At 38.9% G+C, this 7,972-nt stretch overlaps 1 protein-coding gene across 2 annotated transcripts in view; it reads left to right on the top strand.

The window, feature by feature from the left end:
- Positions 1-7,972, top strand: part of STK38L (serine/threonine kinase 38 like) — a 69,181-nt gene that overhangs the window by 22,196 nt on the left and 39,013 nt on the right. The window contains exon 2 of one of the 2 annotated variants that reach the window (XM_012732893.1): positions 1,651-1,745. The exons of the other annotated variant lie outside the window; for it this stretch is intronic. The gene's annotated coding sequence lies outside the window, so the exon portion shown is untranslated. The remainder of the gene's footprint in view (positions 1-1,650; positions 1,746-7,972) is intronic. 2 annotated transcript variants of the gene reach the window in all.

Genomic DNA, 7,972 nt, shown 5'->3' with positions numbered 1-7,972 from the left:
CAACAATTTTTTTGAACTTGGATAGTGGGAATATGGGAACTCTCACCACTGCTTGGGAGATTGCTAAACATGGTTGGAAAGTGTCTATTCATTAATGTTAGGATATGAGAATTTTCCTCCTCATAATCTTTTTTAATTATTCAGTTGCAATCCCCTTGGGTTTCCCATCACATAATCTTTTTTTTTTTTTTTAAGATTTATTTATTTGTGCATACAGAACTGGGGTACAGGCTAGAGGTGCAGGGAGTGGTGAGAGGATTCACCAAAGACAGAGTGGGGAGAACAGACTGATTGACGAGGTACACTGCTGAAGGAAGCAGCAGGTGGGTCAGGAGAGGTCTGCCACACCATGTGGTTCACCTTCCTGGCTGGGAATTGAACTCATGTTGAGGTGGCTTTAGCTTCTTAATACTATGTTTTAACCAGCTGCTCCACCAGGGAGGGCCCCTTCCTCATAATCTTTTTGCGGAACTTAAAAACATTCTCATTGGTACAGGAAGCAGTTATTTTTACATTGCTATTAGTCCTTGAGTATTTTCATATAAAATTTTTACTCAGCTGTGGTTTCTTTATTCATTTAGCTATAGGTAACATACTTAAGTAAATTAAGGTCAGTGCATTTACTCTAAAGTATAGGGTTAAATGACTTAGCAAAAAGATTAAAACAGGTTCTTGCTTTTCCCCTATTCTGTTTTGAGTAGAATTAGCAGAGTTGGAACCACCATGTATAGGGAAGGTAGTTAGTACTGAGGTGATCCACTGCGGGGTGTGAGACTGATGACTCAGCCAGGGTGTGTATCTTAATGGAAAAGTTTTCAAACTTTGCTATGAGATTTAGATATTATGCTTTTTCCTCTATTGCTTTCCTCTCAAGGAAGGACTCAGAAGGGAGCTCTTTTCCCTCCCTTGTATGGTCATACTGAGGGATTGCAAATTAATTAGCTGTGTTCACAACACCACACAGATTGAATTCCATATTTGTCTTGGAGGGAAGTCCAGATTCTGTCTGGGGTGATTGACTCTGCTTTGTGAGACTGGGTGCAACTTCCTTGTATTCAAGGGTGGGATCATCTTGTCAGCAGCCAAATGCCGTAAGAGATGTAAGTTCCTTATCAACATGAACCTCCCAAACGCAATTTATTCATCATGTTTCTCTCTACCATCTTTGCCCCTCCCTCTACCACCCTTCTATTTAACACATGCATGCACATATGCACCATAAGGTGCACCAGAGGAAGGTTGCACCTGCTTGCCACTTGGCAGTGGAGTTGGTGAGGATTAACTGTAGACATTGTTTATGGGTTGAGGACAGAAAATGGCTCTTTAATCTTTTATCAAGTCTCTGATAAGTCCTGAAAACTTTAGCAGTTATGTTGTAGGCTGTGGAAGAAACACATAGGTAAATAGTGGGAGAACAAATCAGCATGCACATTAGAAGTCTGCAAAGCATGGTTTCCCAGACTAGTTCCTTTTATGCCCTGAGATGATGAAGGTGGTTTTAACAGGTCAAAAGAAACTTTACTGAGTCTTTGTTTTTAAAACCTCATGACCTTAATGCTGTTTTGACAAAGCTATTTGTGTTTGATGTTTTGAAATGAAGGTGGGGACTGTACTTTGCTGATGCCTTGGTGTGGCTTTGGTTTGTTTCAGGGAACAGGTCCACTTCTAGTGGCAGCAGTGGAGGTCTGGAACCTGGAACTGGCTGCTGGACTCACCTGGATCCGCTTCCAGACGAGGGGCCTGAGGCAAGTCTTGGCAACTTTTGTGCCTCAGACGTTTCAGATGTAGCTGCCCACAACCCTCACCTAGTTTGAGAGAGGTATCTCTGGGGAGCGGTGCTGAGTCTGATGGGCTGGTAGGGGTGGTTCATCCCTGGCTAAGATACCTGTCTTCTCTCGGCCCATTGTTTTCTGTGCAAAAGGGCGGTAGCTTTATGTGCCATTCCTTAGGTAAGTTAACGTGAAGATGAGGGTCAAATGGGATGATGCAAGAGACAGCTCAGTATATCACCTGGCATGTGGCTCATACTCAGTTATCATGAAGGACATGTTGTTTCTCTAGGTGACATTTGCAGGGGTGTAATATTTTGTAAAACAGTGAGTATGGATGAATGATGAGATTTCCGCAAACTCACTGCTGAGAACATCTGCAAGGATCAGAGTTTTCTAATTTCTGGCTAATAGTCTTTACGGGGGGGGGGGGGAGACACAATGTCTAGATGTGCTACTTTTCTGTGCTTTCCATCTTGTCTATATTCAAGTAAAGGTTATGGTTTCTGAGAGTAGATGTTGCTGTTGCCTTATAAAAATGGATACAAAGACCCATGTGGTCTGTGGTACTACAGTGGATAGTAGAGTTTTATGCTGTAGGTTCTGTATTATCTTGAAAGGTGAGGGAGAACTACTATAATAGAGTACCAAAAATCTGCATTTCTAAATCTATGCTTTACTTATCCTTTGGAGAAAGAACACATTACCTTTTTTGGATATTATAGCAACTGCTTATCAATATTCTTTCAGGTCCTTCCTCCAAAATCTCAAGAATTTCCACCACTCATGCCTTGGTTCAAGCCTTCTAACCTGCTGCATCATTTTAGCTCTCTCCTAAAAGGAGGAAAGCCTCCCTTTCATTCTTTTCCTCCCTCCTTTGTTCTCCAGATACCACCACCCACCATCCAATCTATAGTCCTGCTCCAGCGATTCCAAAATGTAAATTGTGCGATATCATCTCCAGGCTTAGAAGCTTTAAAATGCCAGCCTTATCTCCTACGGTGTACTGTCCAACTTTGCATTCATGGTCCTTCTGAATGTGGTCATTACTTTCCTATCAGACTCATCTCCTGCTACTTATTTCTCTCAACTTCTGCATATGAACTTTGCTCCAGCCTCTGCTCTCTCTCACTGAGAAGGCCTTTCAGTATTTTCAGCTCCACCATCACTGTCATCATACCCTGTGCTGTTGTCATTTGCTTGCACATCTGACTTCGTGATTAAACTGAATCTTGAAGGCACAGGTTCTTTGTCATTTGACCTTGTATTCTGCCTACATTTAAAACTATGTAGTTTGCTACATACTCAAGAGTACTGAATATCAAATTGCTTTCTAAAAGGCAAATCACTGTTCACCTTAAGGATATATTTGCCTATGGAAATGGCACATAAAGCTACTGCCCTTTTGCATAGAAAACAGTGGGCCAAAGTGTACATTGTCAAAGTATACATTGTTGGTATACTTTCCTGAATGTTTGTGAAATAAATAAATGAGGGCTTAAGGGTAATACCTTGTGTCAATAGCCTGTCATTAGTAACCTCTGTAGTACTTAACTGTATTATACAGTATCTAAGTCAATTTTATAGATCTAATAATTATGTTGTAGTGAAAAGGGACTCATAGTATCATCTTATCCAAATCTCCTTTTTTTTCAGATTAATAAACTCAAAACTAAAGACACTGAGTCATTAAGATCAGGTGCATGCATGGTTGGCTCTTTTCCTAGAAATAACCATTGTTCTGGACTTAGAATTTTTGTCATTCCACTACCTCTATATCCTTATGATGAACAGTGATTTGCTTTTTAGAAAGCAATTCGATCTTCACTGCTCTTGAATATGTAGCAAGCTACGTAGTGTTTGTCAGCTCTGAAAATGTACACACAAAACTTTCCCAGTTTCAAGTAAGGGAAGTTGTAGGGTGTTTTATGCTTTACCATGTAGTTCACTGGAAATTAAGTTTTAAGATATGCGAGTTATTCTACCTGCTGTGTTCATTGCTTAATTTAAAGTATTGGTAATTATCTTTTAAAACATAAACACAGATAGTACTGGGAGGAATTCAGCCAAGGTCTTGACTTCCTGATTTTAGTGGATCTGCCTCTGGACCAATATGGTAGTACATTTATACTCATTTTCAAAGAAATAACCTCTGCAGTGTGCCCTAGCATAACAAATAGGTATAAGCCACTAAGTTATCTTGTTTTGCATTATCTAATAATCCTTTAAAATTAAGTAACTGAAGAATTTGCACATGATTTAAATTTAAAAAATTTTACCCCAATTCCTCCCAACCAATATTCCCAGCTATGTTTAAACTTTTTTTTTTCCCCCTTCCACTTGGAAGGAGACACAGTATTCATCCTGTTTATCCAACTTAATTTTTTTTTTCCTTTTTCTTAAAAAGAAATCTAGTGCTGGTAAAATTTCTGACTCAGTAATTTTGGAAAGAACTACCTCTTTCCATAAATAGATGAGCCCACATATTAGGTCCTCTGTGTGATCTAGTACATTTCCATGATGTCAGGCAACTGACTGGATTTTTTTGTGGATGCCAGTGCCATGTGTAGGGACTTTCCAGGTTGGGTGTAGGGGCAGAAGGCTAGCTTCTGGTGTTGAATAGGCATTGAAGCCACACAGCTTTGGGGGATTTCCCATTTGGGTCACCCAGTACTGCCCAGTGTCTACATATCAGCAGGAATAGCTGATGATAGAACAGTGAGATACCTGTGTGATTTCTAGGCTTTTGCTACAGTGCTTTAAGCTTAACTCAGTCTTGATTTATAGACCAAGTTGAGATCATTGCCGCTTTTCTTTGCAAGGACTTCTAAATAGTTGTCATTAGATTTTTGGTTATCACCAGGCACTCAGTAAGCTAGAGCCACACTACCCAATTGATTAGCTTTTATTGGGCACTGCCACCCTGGTTATATCAGAAAGGTCCACTCAGGCTCATTTGTCACAGACTGTTTTTGATACTATTATAGGATCTGGAATGTTCCTATCATCATTCTACTTTGCTCTTCTTACTAGCAGAGAGTCTGGTCTGTGACAGGGACTAATGATGCCAATTATTTCACCAGCCTGACCCAAACCCAGTGTGACTGCTGGCTTAGCTCCTTCCTTTTCTTTTTCTGTCTTTGGTTCTCCTGAAGCCCTAACTGCCCTGCAGGTTTATTGAATAGGCTTATTGGATATCTCATTTTGTTGTTTTCATGGTCAGTAACAACAGTCGGAGTTTGCATGCACCTCTTTTAAAAGAGACAATTTGAAACCTCAACCTTCACTTTGGAGTTTGTCTCTAAGGTGGCAAAGGAACCAAAATCAAAGTGGTAATTACTGAGATGGAAAAATATACAAAATGAAAAATAATGTGAAAAATAATGTAAAAAATAATGTAAAAAATATATATTAAAAAAAGTGCACTAGAAAAAAATTCCATGGCTGAAGCTTTTTGATTAAACTTGTTTAAACTTTGTGGTTTTCTCTTTTCTGAAGGGATGACTTCAGTCAAACAATTCTAACAGCATTTATAATTGAATTTTATAAGCAGATTCCAAAAGATTGTGTGATAATTGAAGAGTTAGCAAAGAGAAACTTGCCCAAATATATTTGACAGTTCTGAAAATAAAATAATTTGGTTGGTTCCATGTGAAACTGGGTAAGATAGACTGATTGATAGGTTAATGGAACAGAGTAGTCTTGCAAATGGCAATCTCAGGCAAAAGTTCTGTAGTTGCTCATACCCATGCCCCTGGGTCTTAGTGCACATACTTCTAATTCTTAGAAATATGATTCTGGTTTGCTGAGACATGTGGTTTCCCCCCACAAATTTTACAGTAGAAAGTGGTGAGGAAAATAAGAATTACTAGAAAGAACTTGGTGCTTTCAGGAACAAAGGATTCTCTAAAAGGAGTCTTCCCTTTTAAAAGTAAAGTTCTGAGGAGGGACAGGAGAGCAGACCAACTGTGAAATTGAGTGCAGGGCTGAAACAGGTTCTGTTGACTAGTTTTTTATCTTCGGGGTACAGCTTAACTGAGCCTCAGCTTCTTCATTGGTAAGTGTGGGAAGCAACCACTTTGTAGAATCACTGTGCACGTAATAGCGTCACACTTGTGAAACTTTATCATTACCTCTGACACAGAACTGTTTGATGGAAGTTACCTGTGACTTTATTTTTATCAGTAAAGGCCTTCAAAAGCAACTGTGGAGATAGGTCCTAGACTTGAATATTTCATAAAGGAAGCTTTATTTTCAACTTAGTTTTACAGTTGTGTTGAGGGAGATTACTGAAAATGTAAGAACTTTTAAATATGTAATAAAGAGAGAACCAAAAGAAATCACCACTGATTTCAGCTACCTTTTTCTTATTTGCTGTGAGAACTTGAGCAAGTTAATTGCTGCAAAAAAGTTCGTCATTTTTAATGGAGAACATGATGAAGAGAGAGTTTGGATTTCAATGGAAGTGATTAAAACTAGAATAAAACTTTCTGAGTGTGAAGCAGCCCAGCAGATAGGAGAGAGGCTTTGTCACTTGCAGGAGACATTTCTGGCCTTTCCATGCTATTTTAAGGTCTCTAGGAACCCATCTGTATGTGTGTTTCATTCTCACAAATAGGGCTGCCACTCTGCTGCGTAATCATCCCCTTCACACAGTAAAGCATGCTGACCCTTTTGTTTCTATTAAATTGGAAATAGAATTAAAAATCTGTATTTCAAATAACCTATGAAATATTGTAAAGGTGCCCAAACACAGGTTATAAACTCTCAGCTATTTGTCAAGCAATTTGGGCAAGAGGGCAGGTTGAGTGGGAGGGAAGTTAACACAATCTTGTTTCTAGTGGAAAGAAGGATGAGTTGATCCTTTCAAGTTTCTTTTAGACCAGGAATTATGCAAGGATTTAAGATTTATGAAGAGTAAATAAGGTGATCATGTAAGAAAAGATCTGTAATTCTCTTGTCACAATAGGAAGTTACAGCTTTATTTTTGGCTTTAGCTTTGTTTAAGTAATTGAGTCTAGTCATAAAGACTAGGCATGATGTTAAAACAATAGAACAATAGTCCTGAGTCAGGCAGGGTTTAGATCCCAGTGTCACTACTTTCTTATTGAGAGGCCCTGGCACATAGCTTCATCTCTCTCAGTCTCAGTTTCTTGTTTGTAAAATGGGTTTAGGGAGACGAAGCACAGGTGCTGTGTGGCCCAGGGGAGGTGCTTGATAACCAGAGCTGTGGTGACAGTAGGAAGTACATTGATTAGTTGTTTCCCAGAGAATTGTTATCTAAGCTGGGAAATTTTCTGCTGAGAAGTATATGGAAACCGGTTAAAAAGAGAAATTAATATATTCTGGTTCAAATAAATAAACACCAGGGTCTAAATGTCACATTTAAGTACCAGAAAATCTTAAATAGCTTGGAAAACTATGTTCCTACTTAACTTTTTGCAATCTTTGAGTTGTATAACAATAGTTTTGATTTGTAGGAAATTGCCCTACTTGTAATGTGGTGATGGTAGTTCTTGCGTGAGTTAAAGCATGGTCTGATTTTTAAAAGTGGTATTAAATTGAAATTATTTAAACACTGGCATTATGCTATGTTGTAATTATATTATTCAAATATAACCTGAACCCCTTAAAGAATGAATTTGTGAAACAAAAATGGGCAAAGGGATTAAAAAAGACAGCTTATAAAAGATAATTATTAAGATATGAGAAATGCTAACTCATTTTATTTAAAAAAATATTATGCATTTCTTTGAAGGTGTCAGGCTGGCAGAGACCAAAAAGGTGCCCAGTGTTGACTCTTCAAATCACTGCAGGTGGTCAGTTTTTGCTGTCACTCTGAAAGACATCCTGGCCATGTGCATCACAGTTTCAAATGTGGATATTCTTATTAGAGTCAGCAGTTGCTTCTCTGGAAGTGTATAAGGAGGTAAAAAAAAGATGCAGTATCTGATCTAATGTGTTTGTGTTCACTGCAGCATTGTTAAAAGCCCTCCCCTCTCCCTATGGAGCATGTAAACATCTGTTCATGGACTTTGGTTTCAAAGTATGGTGCCCTGGAAGATGCAAGGTAACCTGGTCACTTGGTGTCAAAGGAGTCTAAGTGGAAATCCTACTCTGCCATCACAGCTTGCTGTGTGGTCTGGACAAGCTCTGTAGGTAGCTAATTCTCTCCTCTCTCCCTCTAAATGGGAGCAGTAATG

Source organism: Condylura cristata, unplaced genomic scaffold, assembly GCF_000260355.1.
Source record: "Condylura cristata isolate star-nosed mole 26May11 unplaced genomic scaffold, ConCri1.0 scaffold00036, whole genome shotgun sequence".
In the NCBI taxonomy this organism is placed as follows: domain Eukaryota; kingdom Metazoa; phylum Chordata; class Mammalia; order Eulipotyphla; family Talpidae; genus Condylura; species Condylura cristata.
Note: the sequence above shows the minus strand (reverse complement) of the source record. Positions and strands in the feature narration are given on the sequence as shown.